We start from the raw sequence: 26990 nt of genomic DNA on the forward strand, positions 1-26990 counted from the left end.
CTGACAGATGGAGTTATTGTGTTCAGTTCAATTTTTTAAGACAATAACATTTTACTGTAAATAGCCCCTTAACATCGCTCTAATAATAACATGCTATAGGGCAGCATACTGTGTCACATTGTGGTGCCAAATGCAATCCCTTGCTGATATATCAAATCGCTTAAAGTAATCACAATTTTTTCCAGGGCAGATTTGATGTATACAATATCCTTGGTGATTTTATTGCATTTAACCTGTATAAAGGTCCAAGTTTTCAACATTATCTACAACTGTCTTCAAGAGAAAAGCAACTATTTGGTATCAGTTGCTTTCTACTGAAGATACTGATGAATATTGTCAAAAGTCTGAATTTTATAAAAATTTTACATGCACAGTTCACTGAAAACATTTTATAGAATTTGCTTCTGCCCTCAGTTTCTACATGCCCCAATACAAAGAAGAAAGACACGTCTAGGTTTTGCATAGGAATTAGACAATATTTTTCCTGTTGCCTATAGTTTCTGAATTGTTAGATCACTTACAGAATTATATGTTAACTAAATTTGTACATAGATGAAGTCTCATTTGATCTTGGTGTTTCAGGATGGAATTTTACTAATAATGATGAGAATTCTTTAATTAATATCTTCATTTACAACTTAGAACTATTTCTAAATCAGTGAACAACTCACTGGTACAGATGCCGACTTTGATAGCCAAAGAACAGGCAGAGAAAGAGCCGGATGCTCAGAGGCTGCAGTGGCAGGAGGTTGCACTGGTTGTGGCGCTGGTTTGCTATCAGCTGGTGGTAACAGACGCATCCGCTTCCCCTTCCCTCCCAATGGCTCCCTATCCAGCCGTCTCTTTGCTGCAACTGGTGCACTGCCTTCTACTTTCTGCAGCTCCAGTTTCCTGTAAAATAGAAACACAATATATCTGTTATGCAATTTATCTATGACACTGAAATCAACCTCACAAACTGCTGATTTAATTAGTTTGTGATCTAACACATTGTATGTCTTTATATCAGGGGTTTACTGGGAAACAGCCATAAGTGAAATGCAAAAACTGAATTATGTAGGATTAAAAGTCCAAATTCTTTGTTACTAACTACAGGGAATATGCATTCTTTGCTTTAGTTCAAGCCCTCACTAAGCCTTACAAAGTGAATGTGAAAGACTCTGTCTGTTTTGTACAAAATATTGTCAGAGGAAAAAGATCATAATGAACTAACATACAATTTTGGGTAAAACTGAGTCATCATCATATTTTCCTAAGGATAATAACTTATACACAGAGAGGAAAACTTGAACTGATCTAATGCAAGGAGAGTGATGTACATGGTTATGAGTCAATACAACAGATTATTATATTAAGTACACAACTAATTACATTTTTTTTTAAAACAATGATGGTGTTATCTACATGCAAATAATAGCAACCATTTTGAATGTCCGATGTCTGAACCAAGAAGACAAGATCAACTTTATATATTGCTACTAGAACTTGGACTACTTGTGTTGCATGTGCACACCTTGGACTTACCTTTTCCCATGACCTTGCCCCTCTGATATTGGACATCTCACAGCATGACTACAATATCACTAGCCAACCTGGGTGACCATAGGCTCATTTAGTTACAGTTTTCCATTTTAAGAAACAGGACTTAGGGTACATTTACCGTATTTACTCGAATCTAAGCCGCACTTTTTTTCCAGTTTTTGTAATCCAAAAAACCGCCTGCAGCTCAGAATCGAGTGCAAAGTAAGCGGAAGTTCTAAAAAATTTTGGTAGGTTTCGCCACAACTAACTTCTGTCATCGAATAAATGTAGTGCTACACAGGCATGCTTTGCAGGCACAAATATAAACACTGGAACCAAAACCTCTGCGTCAGTAAATAAAGTAAAAGAAAAGGTAGAAGAATGTAAATATTATGCCATGTATTCTTTCTGTTTGCTGCTATCTCATTTAAATCCTGTACGCCTAATAAACTACAAAACTAGAGTGAGACAACGGCAAACGCGGAAGGATATACATATCATGTCATGTTATTATTTGTATTATTCTTATGCTGAACAGTGATAGAGTCACAAATGAAGCTTGGCAACTGACTAGATTTTTAAATCTAAGATGACTCTAATTGCTGTGCAGAATGTAATGTACTAAAGAGGCGTCTGAAAAGATTTTCAAATGGAGAAAAACTTTCACTAAACTCTCGTTCAGAACATCTTCTATCATACGCTGTCTATTATTTGGTTCTTGTTGATCATTATCAAAGAAAGTGGCAGCGTAAGTAACAACAAATAGTAGTCTCTTGCCATTGTTTCCCTTATGAGACAATTCCTCTCTTTTTTTTATTGTAGGCCACGGTAGCACACATAAAAGTGAGTCATGCTGCGAGTGGCAACAGGTCATAAACACTCATTATCAGACTGCGACAAACAATGCATGACACAGTACAATAATGCATTTTCAGCTTAGAGTGACGTAAACACCTATAACAAAGAGAACGGCACTTGTCAGATCAAAGCAAAATAAGCAATCGATTCAAACCAGATGGAGCACATGAAAAATTAAGGGTACCCTTATAAATACGGGCGGAACGCCAGACACATAACAATGGCTACTTGGTAAAGCTTAACTGTTAAGCTTACGACTCGAACCAAACTACTGTAGCTGTATCTTCACCCATTCAACCAAAATTGTGTCTCATGTTAAAACGGACGAACTTTGCTTCGATTTGGAGGTGCAGTTTAAAACTTTTCTCTCCCCTTGAATATCGAGCCTCAAATTTCAGGTGTGGCTTAGATTCAGGAAATTTTCTTTTTTCCTTCATTTCGAGTTTCATTTTTCAGGTGCGGCTTAGATTCGAGTAAATACGGTATATTGAAGTTGTGGTGAATGACAAGAGTGACAGTACTAGTATAGTGGCAAAAGTGTAGACAGCATTATCATAGCATTTATATTGTAACATCACTCGGAGTCACACTTAGATATTAATCCCTGCTTGAGTTTTCTTTATTAGTATCAACTATGGACGCCCCAAGATTTACTGGTGAAACAGAGAGACAAAATGGAATGAAGTGACAAACTGAAAATAAATTAAGTGTGAAAAAGTTTATTTTCACAGTAACAATTGTAATAAGCAACACTGAATTCTGACAAAGATAGTAAGTCTTGAATAAATTGTGAATATATGCAAATGTTCAATTTGGCCTCCCAGGGAAAGTTTTCTTATGTCATACAGTCATTGGTTGTAAATTTGTTTTCTCAGAGACAATGTAGTCCAAATGTCTGAGTTGTTGATGTATAAATGTGTGTGTAAATTTTTCTAAATGTGATGAAGGACACTGTCCAATAGTTTAATTTCCTTTTAATAAGCCTATTTCTTGTTTTATGACATGGTCAGTATCCTTGAGGATCTCTTCACAATGGTTTCTGTGGAATGAAAAATAATCTAATTGTATCCTGAATCAAGAAGATGCAGTCGTATTGGGGTCTCGATGAACTTCAAAACAATACTTTACACTTACTCTCACAGGCAAGAGATAATTAAAGATACACTAACAATTTTCTAAAGTCCAGGAAAAGTTTTCAGATACCCAGAACATACTAACTGAAACTGATGAGCTGTTAATGAGAAATTGTTTCTGGAATTGCACTGATTAATTTGGATGTGGAAGTGACTTATTTTGTCAAACAAAAATTTCCAAAGTCTTGAGACTTCTATTAACACACCTGATTTGACAATTGGATCCAAGAAAATTACCACAGATAAAAGACATTGCTGGATTTGAGTACCTGCAGAGTACCCTTGATTTGGTATCTGCATGAAAGGCATAGTCATTTCATATAAATTAGTGAATACATTAAAATTTAATTATTTTAAAAATCTGAATAAATGAGTTGAAACTACAATGAGAACTATGTCAGGGTCACACACTACAGGACATGTCCTATAATCCTACAAAGCATTAATGGTTTAGCCACATTTGATATTTTCAGATCAAATCTAAGGGGAAGAGATAATTCATTTATTTATTATTTATTATTTACACATCAAGTTCCATGGGAGCAAATCTCCAAGATCATGGAACATGTCTCTACATGAAATTACAACATAAAAGTAATAACAGATAAAAATAAAATGTTTATGAAACCGAAAAAAGTCATTCCATAAGTTTAAGTAAACGAAGTCAACAATAAAACAAGAATCAGCTTAATTTTTCAAGGAACTCCTCGACAGAGTATATTCTAGTGTTGATGGACTGTTGGTCTCAGTACTGTATGTAGTATTTTACCTGATAAAAAATCCCTAATTACAACTGAGGCCACACAGGCACTTGTTGAAATGGTGTCCAGTTTGTTAGCAATTCATTCAAAAAATTTGTAGTGTGGGAAAGGCTGAAGCACATGTGTTGTTGTTGTTGTTGTGTTGTGGTCTTCAGTCCTGAGACTGGTTTGATGCAGCTCTCCATGCTACTCTATCCTGTGGAAGTTTCTTGATCTCCCAGTACCTACTGCAGCCTACATCCTTCTGAATCTGCCTAGTGTATTCATCTCTTGGTCTCCCTCCACCCTCCACGCTGCCCTCCAGTACCAAATTGGTGATCCCTTGATGCCTCAGAACATGTCCTACCAACCGATCCCTTCTTCTAGTCACGTTGTGCCACAAACTCTCTTATCCCCAATTCTATTCAATACCTCCTCATTAGTTATGTGAACTACCCATCTAATGTTCAGCATTCTTCTGTAGCACCACATTTCTAATCTCGTCTTGTACAGACTATTTATTGACCATGTTTCACTTCCATACATGGCTACACTCCATACAAATACTTTCAGAAACAACTTCCTGACACTTAAATCTATACTCCATGTTACGAAATTTCTCTTCTTCAGAAACGCTTTCCTTGCCATTGCCAGTCTACATTTTATATCCTCTCTACTTTGACCGTCATCAGTTATTTTTCTCCCCAAAAAGCAAAACTCCTTTACTACTTTAAGTGCCTCATTTCCTAATCTAATTCCCTCAGCATCACCCGACTTAATTAGATTACATTCCATTATCCATGTTTTGCTTTTGTTTATGTTCATCTTATATTCTCCTTTCAAGACACTGTCCATTCCGTTCAACTGCTTGTCTAGGTTCTTTGCTGTCTCTGACAGAATTACAATGTCATCGGCGAACCTCAAAGTTTTTATTTCTTCTCCATGGATTTTAATACCTACTCCGAATTTCTCTTTTGTTTCCTTTACTACTTGCTCAATATACAGATTGAATAACATCAGGGAAAGGCTACAACCCTGTCTCACTCCCTTCCCAACGACTGCTTCCCTTTCATGTCCCTAGACTCTTACAATTGCCATCTGGTTTTTGTACAAATTGTAAATAGCCTTTTGCTCCCTGTATTTTACCCCTGCCACCTTCAGAATTTGAAAGAGAGTATTCCAGGCAACATTGTCAAAAACTTTCTCTAAGTCTACAAATGCTAGAAACGTAGGTTTGCCTTTCCTTAATCTAGCTTCTAAGATAAGTCGTAGGGTCAGTATTGCCTCGCGTGTTCCAACTTTTCTATGGAATCCAAACTGATCTTCCCCGAGGCCAGCTTCTACCAGTTTTTCCATTCGTCTGTAAAGAATTCGCATTAGTATTTTGCAGCTGTGGCTTATTAAACTGATAGTTCGGTAATTTTCGCATCTGTCAACACCTGCTTTCTTTGGGATTGGAATTACTACATTCTTCTAGAAGTCTGAGGGAATTTCGCCTGTCTCATACATCTTACTCACCAGATGGTAGAGTTTTGTTAGGCCTGGCTCTCCCAAGGCTGTCAGTAGTTCTAATGGAATGTTGTCTACTCCGGGGCCTTGTTTCGACTTAGGTCTTTCAGTGCTCTGTCAAACTCTTCACGCAGTATCATATCTCCCATTTCATCTTCATCTACCTAATCTTCCATTTCCATAATATTGTCCTCAAGAACATCGCCCCTGTATAGACCCTTCATATACTCCTTCCACCTTTCTGCTTTCCCTTCTTTGCTTAGAACTGGGTTTCCATCTGAGCTCTTGATACTCATACAAGTGGTTCTCTTTTCTCCAAAGGTCTCTTTAATTTTCCTGTAGGCAGTATCTATCTTACCCCTCTTAAGATAAGCCTCTACATCCTTACATTTGTCCACTAGCCATCCCTGCTTAGCCATTTTGCACTTCCTGTCGAACTCATTTCTGAGACGTTTGTATTCCTTTTTGCCTGCTTCACTTACTGCATTTTTATATTTTCTCCTTTCATCATGTAAATTCACTATCTCTTCTGTTACCCAAGGATTTCTACTAGCCCTCGTCTTTTTACCTACTTGATCCTCTGCTGCCTTTACTATTTCATTCCTCAAAGCTACCCATTCTACTTCTACTGTATTTCTTTCCCCATTCTCGTCAATTGTTCCCTCTGAAGCACATGTTCATTTCAAAAATTCATCTATAGCCAAACATGGCAGAGTTGAGATGCCTATGTCGCACTCGTTGCTTGGACAAACATATTTGAGGGCTCCGACTGTACCTGAATTTTGGAAGATCTTGAACAAGCTTCTTCATTTGAGTACAAGATTAGCACCTGAAAGTTTATGGATGAGTATTGATAAGATTCTGAAAATGGCCAGATGACACAGAAAGATGGAGGAACAAGGTTTTAAATTGTAAGACATTTCGAGGGGCAGATGTGGCCCCTGGGCACAATTTATTGGTGATGAACTGTAGTTTAAAACTGAAGAAACTGCAAAAAGATAGGAATACTCTGAGAGAACCTGAGATTGTAAAGAGTTTCAGAGGAAGCATTAGAGAATGACTGACAAGATGGGGGGAAAGGAATAGTATAGAATAGAACAAGAATGGATAGCTTTGAGAGATGAAATAGTGAAAGCAGCAGAAGATCAAGTAGGTAAAAAGACAAGTGCTAGCAGAAGTCCTTGGGTAAAATGAGAGATATTGAATTTACTTGATGAATGGAGACAATATAAAAATGCAGTACATGAAGCAGGCAAAAGAGAATACAAATGTCTAAAAACTGAGACTGACAGGAAATGCAAAATGGCTAAGCAGGAACTTTTGCAGAAAAGGGAACTACCTGTGTTACTATCAAGACATCAGATGGAAAACCAGACCTAAGCAAAGATGGGAAAGCAGAAAGGTGGAAGGAGTATATGGAGAGTCAATAGACAGGAAATACACTTGAGGGTAACATTTTGGAAATGGAAGAGGATCTTGATGAAGGTGAGAAGGAAGATATAATACTGCGTGAAGAATTTCACAGAGTACTGAAAGTCCTAAGCTGAAACAAGGCCCCGAGAGTAGACAACATTCTGTTAGAACTACTGAAAACTCAGGGAGAGCCAGCCATGACTAACCTCTTCCATCTGGTGAGCAAGATGTATGAGACAAGCAAAATGCTCTCAGACTTCAAGAAGAATATAATATTTCTAATTCCAAAGAAAGCAGGTGCTGACAGGTGAGAAACTATCAGTTTAATAAGTCACGGCTGCAAAATACTAACATGAATTCTTTATAGAAGATTGGGAAAACTGATAGAAGCTGAACTAGGGGAAGTTCAGTTTTGATTCCATAGAAATGTAGGAAGATGTGAGGCAATACTGATCTTACAACTTCTCATAGAAGACAGGTTAAGGAAAGACAAACCTACATTTATAGCATCTGTAGAGTTAGAGAAAGCTTTTGAAAATTTTGACTGGAATATTCTCTTTCAAACTCTTAAGGTGGCAGGCATAAAATACAGGGAGCAGAAGGCTCTTTACAATTTGTACAGAAATCAGATAGCAGTTGTAAGAGTTGAGATGCATGAAAGGGAAGCAGTTACAAGTGGAATGTGTGTGTGATTAAGTACGATATTTTGCTGTCTCAACTCTTTACTTGAGGTTTACATGGCATTTACATTGAGTGAGGCACCACGAGGCTACCATAATAGTGATACAGTCATTTTGTTGCCCTATGATATGGTGCGTGATCAACTCAGGCAGCCAGTACAGGTGCACATCTGCATGGCACGGACAGTGTGAGGTTATCAATCAGCTCTTGAGGGATATTTGACCATTCTTCCACGAGTGCAATATCCAGCTCTGCAACCGTTGTGGGAGGTGCTGATGTGGCTGCAATGTGCCTGCCAAATGCATCCTAGACATGCTCAATTGTGTTGAAATCCAGTGAAAAAGCTAGCCACTCCATCTGTTCAATTCCCTCAGCTTCAAGCACATTGTCCACCAGTGCAGCTCTGTACGAAGAGTGTTATCGTTCACCAAAAGGAACCCATCTCCCATGGCACCTGTGTAGGGCACAACAGAAGGTCAAAGGATCTCGTATCTATACCTCTGAGCAGTCAAAGCACCATTCTGAACAGCATAGAGGTCCGTACATCCACCAATACTGACTTCTGCCCACACTATTCGTCAACCACCATGATATGGTGATGTTTCCTGCACAGAAGCAGGATTGTTCTGAATTTCACATTCTCTCCAGATAAGGGAATAGCGTTGTCCGGCTGAACACAAAATCTTAGACTCATCTGTGAAAAGTAAGACTCCAATCCTGATGTTCCTTCACCCAGTTTCTGTGGGCTAACTGGTGTCATGGTTTTAATGGGACACACACCATAGGCCTCCATGCGTACAGGCCACATTCCCGAAGGTGATTTTGTCTTGTTGCTGCCTGGAGGGTGCTTTGCTGTTGAGGTGCATTCAGCCTCTTGTCTCGATGAGCTGTTAACCAGAGATAATTGTCATTTCTTGTTGATGTTACCCACGGATGACCTTGGCCTTGCCTTCTTTTAACGGTTCCTGTTGTCTGAAATTGTGTCCAGGTCCTATATATTACACTCTGGGACACTCAAATGCCTGCAGCCATCTCTCTCTGTGTCTGTCCCACTTCCATCCATCCTATGGCTCTCCCTGAATCCAACTACTTGTGTAATTCGTTTGGTAGAGTAAACACAAGTCAACACCAATCCCATCTGCAGTAGCTTTATGTTATTACCACTATCTCAGTGATCGTAATATTGTTGAAAGAGATTTGCCCTCTGCAGCGGAGTGTGTGCTAGTATGAAACTTCCTGGCAGATTAAAACTGTGTGCTGGACTGAGACTCGAACTCAGGAACTTTGCCTTTCGTGGCAAGTGCTCTACCATCTGAGCTACCCAAGCACGATTCATGCCCCATCCTCACAGCTTCAGTTCTGCCAGTATCCCGTCTCCTACCTCCCAAACTTCACAGAAGCTCTCCTGCGAACCTTGCAGAATTAGCACTCCAGGAATGCTTCTGTAGTTCAGAGGTAGAGCACTTGCCCATGAAAGGCAAAGGACCCAAGTTTGAGTCTCAGTCCAGCACACAGTTTTAATCTGCCAGAAAGTTTCATAATGTTGTTGTCTCCACCCCGTAGAACTGACAGAAAGATGTTGAACCATTTTAGTTCATTCTGCCAATGACAATACTTCAGAACCAAGACATCTCAACTGATTCCCTAATTGTGTTGACCAGTGTATTTGAAGGAGTGAGTCACGTATGTAAGTGAATATAGTGCTACAGAAGAATGCCAAAGGTTAGATGCTTCGATCATTTGCTAGTGGTCATGCATGCATGATGTGTGCTTTCTTGTCAGGATATGAGATGTTTCCTTTGCTGAAAAAGGCTTTGTCCAAAAGCTATTAATGTGTAACAGGGTTTTCATTGTGTCTGCCTGCAGCTCAACAGGTCATCTTTATGGTAAGTAGCAATCTATCATTTTCCTAATATTACTGATATTCCAACCTAGAGTTGCCATTGTTTAACACATAAATTGCAAGGTGATAACCAAGAACCAACTGCAAATTTTCTAAGATAGCTTGGATACAATTACAGTCAAGAAGAAAGGAAAGAGTACACACAACTTGCTGGAGATATATTTTCATTGATTAACTTACGTTTCTGCATTGCTTGTTGAGTGATGCTTGTTGTCGGTTACTCCAATAACTACTTGGGTTCCAGCTAGGCTATTATCTGCCTGAACACCTTTGACAGGTGTACTTCCAGCAGGGCTTGGTGTACCATCACAAGATTTGCTGGAACCAGGAGTTCCTCCACTGCTACTAACATTTGGCCGCACCACATCATCCCGTTTTTCAATCATAATACAACTTTTGGTCTCAGAGAAACTGCTAAATGTTGGCTGGTGTGCACTACTAGTAATTGCCGACCCAAAAGGGCGAGGCCCATCCCTGTGAGGAAAATACAAAAAATTTATTTTAATAACAATATCACTGAAAATTCGAAAGTAAATCATTGTGATAATATAACATATGATTACTAGCAGCAGCAGCAGCAGCACCACATGTATCAATGGCAACAAGAAAACTGACATACATATTTATACATCTACATCTACATCCATAGTTCACAAGCCACCTGATGGTGTGTGGCAGAGGGTATCTTGAGTACCTCTATCAGTTCTCCCTTCTATTCCAGTCTCGTGTTGTTCGTGGAAAGCAAGATTGTTGGTATGCCTCTGTGTGGGCTCTAATCTCTCTCATTTTATCCTCATGGTATCTTCATGAGGTATATGTAGGAGGGAGCAATATACTGCTTGACTCCTCGGTGAAAGTATGTTCTCGAAATTTCAACAAAAGCCCGTACCGAACTACTGAGCGTCTCTCTTGCAGAGTCTTCCACTGGAGTGTATCTATCATCTCCGTAATGCTTTCATGATTGCTAAATGATCCTGTAACGAAGCACACTGCTCTCCGTTGGATCTTCTCTATCTCTTCTATCAACCCTATCTGGTATGGATCCCACACCAGTGAGCAGTATTCAAGCAGTGGGTGAACAAGTGTACTGTAACCTACTCCCATTGTTTTCGAACTGCATTTCCTTAGGATTCTTCCAATGAATCTCAGTCTGGCATCTGCTTTACTGACGATTAATTTTATATGGTCATTCCATTTTAAATCACTCCTAATGCCTACTCCCAGATAATTTACGGAATTAACTGCTTCCAATTGCTGAGCTGCTATATTGTAGCTAAATGATAAATGATCTTTCTATGTATTCACAGCACATTCCACTTGTCTACATTGAGATTCAATTGCCATTCCCCACACCATGCATCAATTCGTTGCAGATCCTCCTGCATTTCAGTACAATTTTCCATTGTTACGACCTCTTGATATACTACAGCATCATCCACAAAAAGCCTCAGTGAACTTCCGATGTTATCCACAAGGTCATTTATATATATTGTGAATAGCAATGGTCCTACGACATTCCCCTGCGGCATACCTGAAATCACTCTTACTTCGGAGGACTTCTCTCCATTGAGAATGACATGCTGCGTTCTGTTACCTAGGAACTCTTCAATCCAATCACACAATTTGTCTGATAGTCCATATGCTCTTACTTTGTTCATTAAATGACTGTGGGAAACTGTATCAAATGCCTTGCGGAAGTCAAGAAACACAGCATCTTCCTGGGAGCGCATGTCTATGGCCCTATGAGTCTCGTGGACAAATAGCGCGAGCTGGGTTTCACACAGTCGTCTTTTTGAAACCCATGCTGATTCCTACAGAGTAGATTTCCAGTCTCCAGAAAAGTCATTATACTCGAACATAATATGTGTTCCAAAATTCTACAACTGATCGACGTAAGAAATATAGGTCTATAGTTCTGCACGTCTGTTCGACGTCCCTTCTTGAAAACGGGGATGACCTGTGCCCTTTTCCAATCCTTTGGAACGCTACACTCTTCTAGAGACCTATGATACACTGCTGCAAAATGGGGGGCAAGTTCCTTCACGTACTCTGTGTAAAATCGAACTGATATCCCATCAGGTCCCGCGGCCCTTCCTCTTTTGAGCGATCTTAATTGTTTTTCTATCCCTCTGTCATCTATTCGATATCTACCATTTTGTCATCTGTGCGACAATCTGGAGAAGGAATTAGAGTGCAGTATTCCTCTGTGAAACAGCTTTGGAGAAAGACACTTAGTATTTCAGCCTTTAGTCTGTCATCCTCTGCTTCAGTACCATTTTGGTCACAGAGTGTCTGGACATTTTGTTTTGATCCACTTACCGCTTTGACATAAGATCAAAATTTCATAGGATTTTCTGCCAAGTCAGAACATAGAACTTTGCTTTCGAATTCGCTGAACACCTCTCACATAGCCCTCCTCACACAGCATTTTGCTTCACGTAATTTTTGTTCGTACGCAAGGTTTTGGCTATGTTTATGTTTACTGTGAAGTTCCCTTTGCTTCCACAGCAGTTTTCTAAATCAGTTGTTGTACCACTGTGGCTCTTTTCCATCTCTTATAGTCTTGCTTGGCACATACTCATCTAATGCATATTGTATGATGGTTTTGGACTTTGTCCACTGATCCTCAACACTATCTGTACATGAGATAATACTTTTGTGGAGCCATCAAGTACTCTGAAATCTGCTTTTTGTCACTTTCACTACACAGAAAAATTTAGCTACCTTTTTTAATATTTCTATTTACGGCTGAAATCACTGATGCTGTAACTGCTTTATGATCACTGAGTCCCTGTTCTGCGTTAACTGTTTCAAATAGTTCAGGTCTGTTTGTCACCAGAAGGTCTAACATGTTATCACGAGTCGATTCTCTGTTTAACTGCTCAAGGTAGTTTTCAGATAATGCATTTAAAAAAAATTCACTGGATTCTTTGTCCCTGCCACCTGTTATAAACGTTTGAGTCTCCCAGTCTATATCTGGTAAATTAAAATCTCCACCCAGAACTATAACATGGTCGGGAAATCTACTCGAAATACTTTTCAAATTTTCCTTGAGGTGTTCTGCCACAACAGCTGCTGAGCCAGGGGGCCTATAAAGACATCCAATTACCATGTTTGAGTCTGCTTTAACCGTGATCTTCACCCAAATTATTTCACATTTTGGATCTCTGTCAATTTCCTTTGCTACTATTGCACTTTTTATCGCTATAAACACGCGTCCCCCTTCACTGTCCAGCCTGTCTCTGTGATATACATTCCAATCTGAGTTTAAAATTTCATTGCTGTTTACATCTGGTTTCAGCCAACTTTCCGCCCCTAGTACTATGTGGGCATTGTAACCATTTATTAATGAGAGCAGTTCTGGGATCTTTCTATAGACCCTCCTGCAGTTTACTATTACCACATTAATATTGTCATTCCCTGTGTGTAGTGCATGCCTGACCTATTCAGGGGGACCCTACATTTCCCCACCCGATAGTGGAGGTCAAGAAATTTGCACCCCAGATCTCGGGAGAATCGTCTCAGCCTCTGGTTTAAGCCTTCCAATCGGCTCCAAAGCGGAGGACCGTGATCGGTTCTGGGAACGACACTACAAATAGTTAGTTCAGAATCCACCCCATGAGTGAGACTTTCCACCTTCACCAACTCTGCCAACTGCCTGTATGAACTCAGGATGAACTCTGAACCCAGACAGCAGAACTCATTGCTGTCAACATGAACAACAATTTGCAGTCAGGTGCACCAACTGCTCTCTATTACCGCTGGCAGGGCCTCCTCCACATCTCGGATGAGACCCCCACCGGCAAGCAGACAGAGTGAACACTGGCCTTCTTCCCCGACCTTTCTGCTATTTCCCTTAGGGGCTCCATCACCCACCTAACATTGGAGCTCCCAATCACTAATAAACCCCTCCCCCGTGTGCCTGTTCAGACCTTGCTGAAGGAGCGGCCACATGTCCACTCACTGGCACGGCCAGCCTCCACATTGACCCTCCGCGTCAAGCAACGCGAACGCCGTTGAACACGCCACTCTCCTTGGGGAGAGGGTGGCCCAACCGGGTCCAGTACCCACGAAGATGTCTCGAAAGCAGGGACCGTGGGTGAAGCATGTAACACCTGGTGTGTGCCATGTGACGCACCAGATTCCCCATTGCCGCTACACTCTGAGGCAGCAGCCTAAAGACAGCTGACCGTGGCCATCAGCATGTTCAGCTGTTCGCAAACAGTGGCCAGCTCCTCCTGCATCCGTACACAGCAGTCACACATCCTATCCATCCTAAAAAATGAACAATTTACTGTAGAGAGTTAAGTAATCAACTTTTAACTAGACTGCTAATTCACTGAAGGCGGCTGATAGCTGACTAAACTGTGGTTACTAGACACTTCTTGTTGGAAACAATGAAAATAAGCACTAACTGTCTCTGGACTGTATTCAAAACAAACACAAAATCTATGGAACACTGTTACTAGTACTCGAAAATTAAAGCTTCCTAAAAGTAACAACATGTGGAAAAAGAAGTGACAAGTACAAAAAACACAGTTAATACTTAAATTTATGTAGCTTGGTGTACCAAAAAATACACATGCACAACTATTTAGGGTATATAAACATTCAGTAGTCCAGACTACAAACAAATGTTGTAAGACTAAGCCCAGTGAAGCACCTTTTCAGGTACTTCATGCAGACTCAATACCACTAGGGAAACATCTATTAGGGCACGTATTTACAATGTGGCTTATTGTCTGTACATCACCAAAGACACACATCCTATCAGTGCAAACATGCCATTTGTGCATTGTGTATTTGCACATACCTTCTCCAGTTCGAAATGTATTAAGCTTTACACAACACCTTTCCAGGATGATAAATAAATGGAAATGTCGTGTGGCTAGGGCCTCCCGTCGGGTAGACCGTTCGCCTGGTGCAGGTCTTTCGATTTGACGCCACTTCGGCGACCTGCGCGTCGATGGGGATGAAATGATGATGATTAGGACAACACAGCATCCAGTCCCTGAGCGGAGAAAATCTCCGACCCAGCCGGGAATCGAACCCGGGCCCTTAGGATTGACAGTCTGTCACGCTGACCACTCAGCTACCGGGGCGGACTCCAGGATGATGAAAGCCTGGAACTTTAAAAGTTGAGTTGCCAATAAGGTCATGACTCCCGGTTTTCACGGCTTACCACTTACATTTCCATTTAGCATCACAGTTCAACCCAGTGGAGAGCATTTGGATTTCTATTTCATATGTTGGTCATCTGGATTTGAGGCATTTCCTATGCGGCAAGAGTAAAACTTTGTGAAGGGGGACTGATTCATTTTTTGACAACACAGATGTTCGATAGTATTCGTACCCAGCACTGAGTCACTAACGGTTTTCATAGAATCATTCAAGTAATCATCATCTTTTTTTCACATGTGTGCTGCAGAACCACACTCATGTGCAATATTCTACTGCAGAGTACAGGGTTTATAAAAAAAAGAATCATCTGATTTGGCACATCTATATTTCTGAACTAATAAATGTATACAATGGTTTCTCTATTTTTGATGAACAGGAGACTCAGAAGTCCCCCCAATACTTTTTCATAGGTGTAGGTGTTCAATATGGCCCCCCTTGAGATGCACGGCATATGGAAATGCGGTATTCAAATTGTTCCCACACTGCAACAAGCATGTTTGGGTTACAGCTTTCCCAGCTGCTGTTATGCGATGTCTCAGTTCATTCATTGTTGTTTGTAATGGAGGCACATAAATAGAGTTTTTTATAAGCCCCCACAAGAAATAATTACATACAGTCAGATCTGGTGACCTTGGAGGCCAGTAATGTATGGCTGAATCATTTCCTCCAGTGCAATCGATCCATTGTTCAGTAATCCTTTGATTTAAAAACTCCCCCACTTCCTGATGACAGTGTGGCGGTTTCCCATCCTGTTGGTAAATGAAGTCATTCGAATCAGTCTCCAACTGTGGGAAAAGAAAGTTCTAAGGAATATCAAGATATGTGCTTCCTGTAACAGTGTTCTTGGCAAAGCAAAATGGACCATACGCCTTTTCTCATGAAACTGCATGAAACACATTAAATTTTGGAAAGCCCTCTCATGTTGTACAGCCTCATGTGGTTGTTCCGTACCCCATATTTTCACATTACAATGGTTCACCTTTCCATTTAAATGGAATGTTGCCCCATCACTAAACACTAAACGTGGAAGAAAACTGTCATCCTCCATCTTTCCCAGAACGAAATTACAGAACACCACACGTTGTTGTTTGCCACTTTCACAAAGAACATGCTGTAGCTCAATTTTGTATGGTTTCATGTGTAAATGTTGACGCAACACATGCCAGATGCACAGCAGGAGCATGTTGAGCTGTCGAGCTGCACAGCGAACAGGTTTCTGTGGACTCCTTGTGAAATTATGGCAGAGGTGTTCGATGTCTGTTTCAGGCACTCAGTGTTGCTGCAGGGAGTTGCTAAGCTCAAAGACATTTCCCTCTTAGGAGTGTGAGCAGAAATGGAAAGGGAGAGACAAATATTTTAGGTAATCAAGTTTTGTCTTGAATTAATTTTACAATAAATTTGTAAAGGGCTTAATTTTATAGTTTGTGTATTGTATTTATACTTTTAAAAACAAATAAATACAGTAGGTTTGTTTTATGCTGTACAATAATTTAATTACTTTTTCTATCTGACATAAGGCTGAGGTAAATAAGTAACTGGGAACACGAGACAATCAGCTAAAACACAATAAAGGATGATGGACAACTATTATTCACCATAATGTACAGGGCACATAATTTGTAAATATTAGATGAGGGAAGATAGGGTAGCAGAAGCAGTTAGTATTTGTGTAAGAAACATCTCACAGTATCTGTATTCATCAGCTACATAATGTGACACAGCAAACATGCTTGTCATTATTATAATGGAAATTACTCAGAAAAATGAGTGTTTGCAGGCACTAGCCAGTGATAGTCATCTAGGCAAAAGTGTGGGAGAAGATGAAAGGACATTATAGAGCAGTGTTGAAATATCGGAGGGGGGAGACAGATGGGTTTTAGTGACAGCAGTGAAACAAGCCCAAAATAGAAGAGGGAGGGAGGGAAGGAGGGAGGGAGGGAGGGATGAGTGCAGAAGTGAAAAATGGTGAGGGGGACAAAGGTAAGGGTGAATGGAAAAGTGAATGAGATAGAAATGTCCAAGGGTGGAGTTTTAGGTCAGGGAGTTTGCTGGAACAGATGTGTGGGACAGATATTTACAAACTGATAGTTAAGATGTATATGATATGTTTTGTATTTTGGCTGTTGACATTGTAGTGACACATGGATGATGGTTTGGGATAAGAAGTGGAATACAGTGGTGGGACTAGGATATTAAATAGGTTGGGTGAGTGGTGGAAGCCACAATTTTGTGGCAGGGTGGAGGTGGAGAGGGGGGGGGGGGGGGAGGGTTGCTGTATGAAGGGAGTATTTTGATACTAAGTATCTGTTAAACCCCATCCTCAGCTATGACAGCTGGCATATGTATTTAGTAAGTCAGAATGAGGCAGAATGGGTGTTTAAACACAGACCAAATTAATGTATATATGGTACAATTGCCAATAATTCTAATTTTACAAGCATCACCATGAACTTCTATCCAAATTAGCCACATATCATCAGCACTTCATTTATACAGGCAACAAAAATGTATATACAAAGATTTAGCAACAGAAACAGATACTGTGAACCTTCCTGAATAGGTCCACACAGCCTCAGAAAACATTAACGTGTGGTATGCTAAAATATCACAAGGACATATATTATACAAAATAGAAATTTTGTTCATATTATCCTTCTTAATACAACTGAAAGCAATGACATCTCAGCTTCAGCCACCAATCACCTTTACATTACTAAAAGCAAACCAAATTTTCATCCATGAATAACAGCTATATTAATATAGTCAACGTAACATCATAAGAAATTATGATATTATATACTGTAAACAGTTGCGTGCCAGCAGTGAACATAACTGTATGATGAGGAACTATCCTTCAAGACACTTTTGACATTTATGCACTAAGTGTTGGCCTAAAATATTCCCTGCAGGATGCCAGCTACATAATGTGGGATTGCATTGTGCATGTGTTCATTAAAACTAACGTTGCAATAACAATTAAGATCACTTTTGTTAATATACTTAACAATGTCCCTTTCTTTCTTTACTGACTGAACATCTAACTGTTATTTCCCAAAAACACATAAAATACTTCTTATCAAGAAACTTCAAATAAGCACTGGTACTGTACTAATGGTGACTGGAGAATAATTTTATGGATACAGTAAATCATTGTACAGTTTCAAACCTTGTGCATTACAGCTACAAAATCATCCCTGGCAAAATCAGAGTGAACAGGAAAATTAAACCATTACAATCCAGAGAATGATCATCTTAATCAAACAAACCACTATTTATTACATTTACTGTTGATGCCCAACACCTGTCAAATATACACCACCTCTCATTGTTTTCCCCTCATATTACAATCCTCTCTCTTCCTAACATTGTATTCTCCCTTGTCCCTTTCTCATTTACTAAGTTCGACGTTTTATGATTAATTCAGTCTTTCACCACAGACATACATGCAAGCATGTGACCACAAACACTAATGCACATGCTCTCTCTCTCTCTATTCATTCACTCCCTCTCCCTTTGCACTGATAACTCATAGTTTATTTTGGCACTTCTGCAAATGTAATCTCTCTTCCTTCACATTTTATTTATTCAACTAGCTCATTTATCTTTCCCTGTATGATGCATTATCTGGAAGGTTAAACGGAGCATTATCATGGAGGAGTAAATTCCATTTTTAAACATCTGGAGTCAAACATTGAAGAAGACTGACACAAAGAACCCTAGATATAATGCTACAAAAGGTCTTCTTCAGAAATCAATAAGATGCAGCCATAGATGTTTTAAAACTTGCCAGGAGGTCAGCAATTGATGACTGTCTGAATACCAGGCATTGTTACCTCTTTGACATTACACAGGGTACACCACATGGAGACGAACTGCCAAAGGTTCAAAACTTGCCTTTATCTTCTTGAATATTTATATTTCAAACAAGCTAAACACACAATCCAGAAAGTTCATTTACACAGATGACTCAGCCAAAGTTGCACAACATGAATCATTTGAGGCCTCCAAAGACATTTTGATCTCCGACTTAAAGCTGCCAAGCAACTACTTTCATAAATGGAGGCTGCAGCTTAACACAGCTAAGAAGTATCATGCTTCCACCTTTGTAATGGTCACAAGAAGAGAGCTTAACATTAACTCTGAAGGCGAAGGTCTCAACCGTGACAACTACCGTGGACAGAGCGCTTGCTTAGAAGGAGCACCTGACAAAGACCACAGGTAAAAGAAGGGCAAGAATTAAAATGATTAATAAACTGTGTGGCATCTATTTGGGCCCCTAGGTAAATATGCTTTGCACATTAGAAGTTGGGCTCATCCATTCGGAGGTGAAATACTGTGCCCCTACAATGATTATCTGCTCTCAAACGAACAAGATTTGTGTGGCACCAAATGACATTATCCACACTATCAGCAGCACAGTACAATCAACTCCTACTGCATGACTGCCCTCCTTGAGCCATATACTCGTACGACTACCAGAGATATGGCATAAAAATGCTTTCCTTAGAGAGTACCATAAAATTAGCTGGCCTGACTCACAGAACACTGATATCAAGAAAATAGGCACTATCCACTGCTAAGGAACTGACACACTCAAACTTTGATGTTCACAATGTCTGGGAATAACACTGGAAAGAGCACTGCCGACCAAAATGCCAAAGTTCCTCAGTGACATTCACTGTCCAAATTAAACATTCCCTCCCCCCACCCCCTCCCCTTCTCACCCCATCTGGTAAGTCTCCCATGACCCAAGGTTCTGAGTGACTTTTCTGTACTCTCCTCACTTCCTAAACCTCACAAATCCTGTTTCTTCATCACTCTTCCTTTCCCCTCAACCTTTCTGCCAGAAGAAAGAGCCACTGGCTCCAAAAGCTTGCATATTTCTTTAACCTTCATATACGTTTTCTCCTGCTGCTCCTTTGTAAGTAGGATTTTAATCTGTACAATTACATTATATTTACAACACAAAACATGAATGATGTGAAGTTAATAGGCACTAGTGCAGGCCCCCAATCAAACTCAATTTAAAATGAACACAATACACATACAACACACAAATACAATTTAAAATTACAGAAAAATTAATCAAGGCTCACCCAGCATCTGGTGCAGGAGGTATGTACATAGGTGTTATTCTTCTCTTTCCATCTGAAGTATGAGTCTCTATCTGTTTATTGATGGGGCCCTTAAGAGGTGTTGAAGGCTGGGATACAGAAGCAGCTGGCTGTTCCAGTGATCCGTTAGTCTGCCCAGCGTCTGCTGCCGCTTTCTCTGCTGCAGCTTTCTCTGCCTTCTCCCGGACAGCAAGCAACTCTGGTGTCTCCACCACACATGCACCTGCACCACTGGCAGCTGATAGTGACTTGCCATACATGTGCTCATGAAGCATTGTCTGTTTCAATTATGACAGGTTCAATATTAGTATCAGGATTTTAAGACGTTACAAATAATGTCATGAACAGGTGCTCCACACTGGCTCCCTTAACACTGTTCACAAGAGTACTTACAAAATATTATCAGCTACAGCTGCACTAACATGTTATGAAAATGCAGAAAAAACAAAAACTGCAATCAAGACCACGCTTGGTTTAAATCAAATGAAGCACTGTTTATGTCCATACACTCATATCACAGTTGTGTGGTTGTTTGACAGTTTTTCTTATGTTTAATGACACAAATCTCATATCTACTTGTGGTGCTATCGATTTGGTCTGCACCAGTTAAGGAAACAAATCGAGAAATTTATCTTTCAAAATTAAGCAGAGGTTTGGCTATGGAAAATGCAAAGTGCTCACAACATAAATATTAAATTAAAACAGGATTTCTAATTGAAAATTTTCAATGCCAGTGACAGCAATATTGAAGAGCAGGTTGGGTTACTGTAGACACAATGTTAACAAGAGAAACACAAAATAGAAGAGAACAAGAGGCTGGGAAGTGGGATAGACTCATTTAAGAACAACATATTCTGTGCTCAAATTTCAATCAGATTCTCAACTGGAATGACCTCCATGCCAATGAGCACGAATTCTGAAAACTTCAGTCACTTGTAACTCAGATTGAGCTTCTCTCCCATGACATTTTGAAAGCCACAGATAAAAGCAATCAAGCAGAGGTATTTCTTGACTTTCAAGAAGCATTTGCCTCATCACCACAACAAAGACTGTTAATGAAAGTATGACCCCCCCCCCCCCCCCCCCCACACACACACACACACACACACACACACACAAAATAGTTGGATGAAATGGTCGACATTCATAAGCATCTGGAAATCACCCTGACTACAGTCAAACATTCGGCAGTTGCTGAGAATTGGTGGAGAGCTCTCGAGAGTGACCTGTGACATCTGTACCAGAGGTACCTCATGTACTATTCTCTCCCATGAATCCTGTCCCCTCTGCAGAAAGTATGGGATCTGTCATTAACCATTCACTTTACTGAGAGAGGCGTGTCAATGGTAGATCTAGGCATCTTGTACAGGGTGGACGAGGACCAGGGAGGACTCAGTCCGAGCTGATGTCTTTCACTGAAACTGATCCAGAGGGACTCACTTCACCTGTTTTAGGAAAATCTGTTTTGTGTGGTGGCAAGATGAGGTGAACACAAAAGGGTAGGAGGTCTATTAATCGTCAGCAGTTGAAATGTACAGCAAATGATGGTAGGAAAATTGCAGCAGGGGACACGAAAGGACACCAGGTGCACTCAGTGTGTATGTCTGCAGGCCACATTCAACATGTTGAAGAGGCTAATCAAGCAGCCAGTGAGGGAACAGTGTGCAAGCAACTGCAGATTGTGGCACAAGTTGGAACAAAGATGCCTTTCATCTGGGTTCCGAGGCCACTCTTGGGTCATTCCACCAACTGGCAGAGATAGTTCAGGAGATCAGCCTTGAGCATGGAGTTTCAATGACTTTTGTCACAATCTGCAGCAATGTCCCCCAGTATACAAGAAACTCAAATCCAGCAAGATAGAAACTGAAGCAGCATGTGAGATTGTTTGGGCAAGACCCAGTATCAGGGGTGGGAATAAAATGATAAATGGATGCTTTTATTGCCCACCAGACTCATCTCCTGATATAAACAAAAACTTCATAGCAAATCTTAGTTCAATTGTACATAAGTTCCCCAATCATAGCATAATCATCAGGGGAGACTTTAATCATCCAACAATTAATTAGGACAATTATAGTATTGTTGGCTGTTGGTGTTATAAGACATTCTGTGAAGCATTACTAAATGCCTTCTCTGAAATCTGCCTGGAACACATAGTTATGATCCCCACTCATGATGGAAATATATTGAATTTAATGGCAACAAATAGAGCTGACCTCTTTGAGGATGTCCACATCAAAACTAGTATCAGTGACCATGACACAGTTGTGGCAACAATGATTAGGAAAGTATGCTCAGTAGACTAGATAAAAAATCAGTAGTGACATCTCACAATGGGGAACTTTAAACTTTCAGCACAGGTAAAGAGCAAATCGGGCTCAAGTTTAAAAGAATAGTTGACCATGCACTGGACAGATAAGTACCCAATAGAACAGTTCATAGTGGGAGGGAATCTCCATGGGATACAGTCACTGTAAAAGAACTTCTAACGAAACAGAGATCACTGCATCATAGGTGTGAAACAAAGTGTAGGGCTATAGGGAGAGAGATAATGAGTGAAACGAGTTTACCTGTCAAGAGAGCAATCTGTGATGCCTTCAATGACTACCTTAGCAGATTACTGTCAAGTGATCTTTCACAGAACCCAAATAAATTCTGGTCATATGTAAAAGCTGTTATTGCACCAAAGTTAGTGTCCAGACCCTAGTGAATGAGACATGAAGTGAAATTGAGGATACCAAAGCAAAAGCTGAAATGCTTAACTAAATTTTCAAATGTTCCTTACAAAAGAAAACTCTGGATAACTGCCACAATTTAATCCTCATACCACTGAAAAGATGAACAGAATAAGTATTAGTGTCAGTGGCTTTGAGAAACAGCTTAAATCATTAAAATTGAACAAAGATCCAGGACCTGATGGAATCCCTATCATATTCTATACTAAATTTGTGGCTGAGTTTCATCCTCTTGTAACTATAATGTATCACAGATATCTTAAAAAAAAAAAAAAAACACCAAGTCTAGTTCTTGGAAAAAGGCACAGGTCACACCCATCTACAAGAAAGGGAGTACAAGTGATCCACAAAACTACCATCCAACATCCTTGACATCTATTTGTTGTAGAATCTTAGACCATATTTTGAGTTCAAACATAATGAAGTATCTTGAACAGCTAGATGATGTATTTCTTGATTTCCAAAACACATTCGACTCCATATCACACCTATGCTTATTGTCAAAAGTATGATCATATGGGGTATCAAGTGAAATTTGTTACTGAATTGAGGACCTTTTGGTAGGGAGACTTATCATGTTACCTTGGATGGAGATTCAACATCAGATGTAGAAGTAACTTCAAGTGTAACCCATGGAAGTGTGTAGGGACCCTTGCTGCTCATATCATATATTTATGATCTTGCAGATGATGCAGTTAGCTATAATGAAGTACTATCTGAAAGAAGCTGCATAAATATTCAGTCAGATCTTTCAAAGTGGTGCAGAGCAGAGACTGGTAACTTGCTTTAAGTGTTCAGAAATTTAAAATTTTGCACTTTGAAAAAAAAAAAAAAAAAAAAAAAAAGAAGAGAGAGAGAGAGAGAGAGAGAGAAAGAGAGAGAGAATAGTATCCTATGACTAACGACTGCAAAAATTTCCCTCAAAATGACAATATGCAAAATTACTTAACAGATGCTGTTCCATAGCGAATTGTATCCAGATAAGTTATTTGTCACAGACAGGTAGAAATAGCTTTATTTTCTGCATCGAATATCAAAACATAAGCAGTTACTGGCATTGTACATCATCTGGCAAAGCCCAGTTAAGAATGATAATGTGCACAAGAACCTACATGGAAAATGAAGTGTACAAACCCAACGATGTATCAGTGTGCTCAATGATCTGGAGCCATGCCAATGTAGGTGGTTGGATGGACTGTTTAAGTTACACGGCACATAATGCAACACAGTACTCAGCCATGAGACCTAGCATTTTATAAGAAGGAAATGTGCCTGTTTGTTTGTTAGCTAAAGCTTAAAAGATAGTATAACGGGGACAGTTTTAATGTGGGAAATTAGGTGGCAGATGGTTTGAGTTGTATTTGCATATAATACCGCTAGAGGTTGGGCCTTAACTACATCTTTAACAGTAATCTGCTAACTTCATCAAGCCATTGGGCAGTAGCTGTGCCTGAATGCGTTGTGTTGTGCATTGCTCATTTTCTTCTTTTGAAGCGGCTAATCCTGATTATGAACTTTACAAAACCAGAAGAGGTCAGTGATCCCCTGTGACAATGTGTCAGTTCTTGTGTAAGCTTCTGCTCAGCGAAATGGAGGCAGAGTTTGTTTCTGCGCACTGCTCCTTCCCCTGTGGTGGTCAAAATTCTAGTCTGTTTATGTTTGCAGCCATCTGTGACTATAGCCTATAGCACCATCTCTCTGCGCTATAGCGACCGGAATACAAAATCTGTAAAGTTCTCTAACAGTGCCGAAATTTTTCTCCTAACGTTAAAATTGAGTTGCCGTACATTCAATTCTACTTCTATGCTAAATGCCTTGTCAGCTCTATCTGCAGTGTTGTCAAGCATGGGTCACATGGCTGTGAATGCCCATGAAAGGTTGAATTTAGTAGTCTGCAGTTTTTTTAATCTTCAAATTGGGTGAGAAAAGATAAGTAATGTTCAGAAACATCTTACATTGGAGACACATTCATTTAACCAGAGGGAAAGTGCTGCTGCTTTTCAACAGAACAACCAGTTTTGAAAGCATAAATGCAGCCAAATGAAGAAAAGAAGTGCCATTTTGGAAGAAAAAGGTCTTGAAGTTTTTTGCAAAAGCAAACACTCCCATCAAAAAGTTCAGTTTCAAAGAACTAGTAATTTGTCTGTCTTCACTCGTGTAGTATGACAATCTTATAAATTTGTGTGTCTAATAATTTACAAACAAAGAAAATATATGCGAATTTCAACAAAACTATATGCGAATTTTGCAAAACACAGATGTGGATTTTGCAAAAATATATTTTCCCGTCCTTACCTATCAGGATAATATCAATGAGTTAGTAAAATATCAATGAGTTACTGCTGGAATTGGCCAACTCATACAAATACCTGGGTGTAACACTTTTTAGGGATATGAAATCGAATGATCACATAGGTTCAGTTGTAAGTACAGCAGGTGGTAGACTTCGGTTTACAGGTAGAATCCTGGGGAAGTGCTATCAGTCTACACTGGAGATTGCTTACAAGTCACTTGTGTGACCCATTGTAGAATATTGCTTAAGTGTACAAGTGTACGGGACCCATAGCAGATAGGACTAACAGGAAATATTGAACAAATATGGAGTAGGGCAGCATGAATGGTCAAAGATTTTATAATCCTTGGAAGACAGTCACAAAAATACTGAAGAAACTAAGCTGGAAGACTCTTTAAGATATATGTAAACTATACTGAGAAAATCAAATGATTGCTCCAGGTATGTACTACAGTCCCCTACATATTGCTCACATACTAATCATGAATGTAAGATCAGAATAATTACTGCACATACAGAAGCATTCAAACAATCATTCTTTCCATGCTGCATATGTGAATGGAACAGGAAGAAACCCTTATAACTACTACAATGGGATGTACCCTCTCGCATGAACCTCATGGTGGTTTACAGAGTACAGATGTAGATGTAGATGCAGAAATAATGCAAGGAAAACTTTTTAATGCTTACTACGTTTTCGTGATTCGTGAAGTAAAACTTCAGCATCAGGTATCTCATTTTAATGTATTACAACTGCATTTCTAGATTATTTGCAACATGTTTTAGAGACAGTATCCACATTCGTCACTGAATGTACCTGCAAAATTGTGTCATTGTATGACACAGTTCCAGAGATGTGATATTTTAAAACTGCCAGAATCTAAGATGAATCGATTTTGGTTTGGAATTTTTCACCAATCTATGGGTCACTAAGGTGAAACTAATACATTCTATGAGGGCCATTCAGAAAGTAGGGAACATTTCCATCTGACGCCGCTAGGCACGCACCAATCATGTATATTTTGGTATATGTGTGAGCTCGGCAGCTCAGTTAGCATCCATCCGTGACAGTGGGAACGTCTCTGCATGTCTGGTTTTTTCGATATTTGAATTTGAAATGTGCGCTGCATTTCGAAAATTCTGCCAGTTGTGAGATGCGGTCTGTGACACAGTTTTTATTGGCAAAAAACCTAAAACTTATAGAAATTTATCGTGAACTGTGCGAAGTATACGGAAACAACGTAACGAGTAAATGTTTTGTCCAGGAATGGTGCATTCGGTTTAAAAATGGCTAAACCAATGTTCATGATGAAGAGAAGAGTGAACACCTGAGCATTGTGACTGACAATCTTGTCGCTAAAGCTGATGAAATGATTCATGAAAATCGTCGCTTCACGATAATGGAGGTTTCACTTTCTTTTCCACAAGTTTCATTGAAATTATTGTTTGAAATTGTCACTCGAAAGCTAGGCTACCACAAATTTTGTGCATGGTGGGTGCCCAAAATGCTTACAGAGCACAATAAAGAACAGCAAATGGAGGCAACGTTGACATTTCTGGAGGCCTGCCACAAACATGGTGATTCATTATTGGATCAAATCAAAACACAAACATGGTGATTCATTATTGGATCAAATCATAACCAGTGACGAGACTTGGGTGAAACACGTCAATTGTGAGACAAAATTACAGTCCATGGAGTGGGGGTCACAAGGTCCTCCCAGAAACAAAGAAAATGTTTGCAAACCTTGTTGGTAAGAAAGCTGTTGGTGACAGTGTTTTGGGATAGGCAGGGTGTGCTTCTTATTGATTTTCTCGAACATGGAGCAACCATAAATACTGCCCGGTACTGTCAAACTTTGCATGGCCTTAGAAGAGCAGTTCAAAACAAACGCCGAGGAAAGCTTAT

At 39.8% G+C, this 26990-nt stretch overlaps 1 pseudogene; it reads right to left on the bottom strand.

Moving 5' to 3' along the window:
• The window catches only part of LOC126419665 (protein HIRA-like), a 294055-nt pseudogene that overhangs the window by 147414 nt on the left and 119651 nt on the right, over positions 1–26990 (bottom strand).

This window comes from Schistocerca serialis, chromosome 9 (genome assembly GCF_023864345.2).
Source record: "Schistocerca serialis cubense isolate TAMUIC-IGC-003099 chromosome 9, iqSchSeri2.2, whole genome shotgun sequence".
Taxonomy (NCBI): Eukaryota; Metazoa; Arthropoda; class Insecta; order Orthoptera; family Acrididae; genus Schistocerca; species Schistocerca serialis.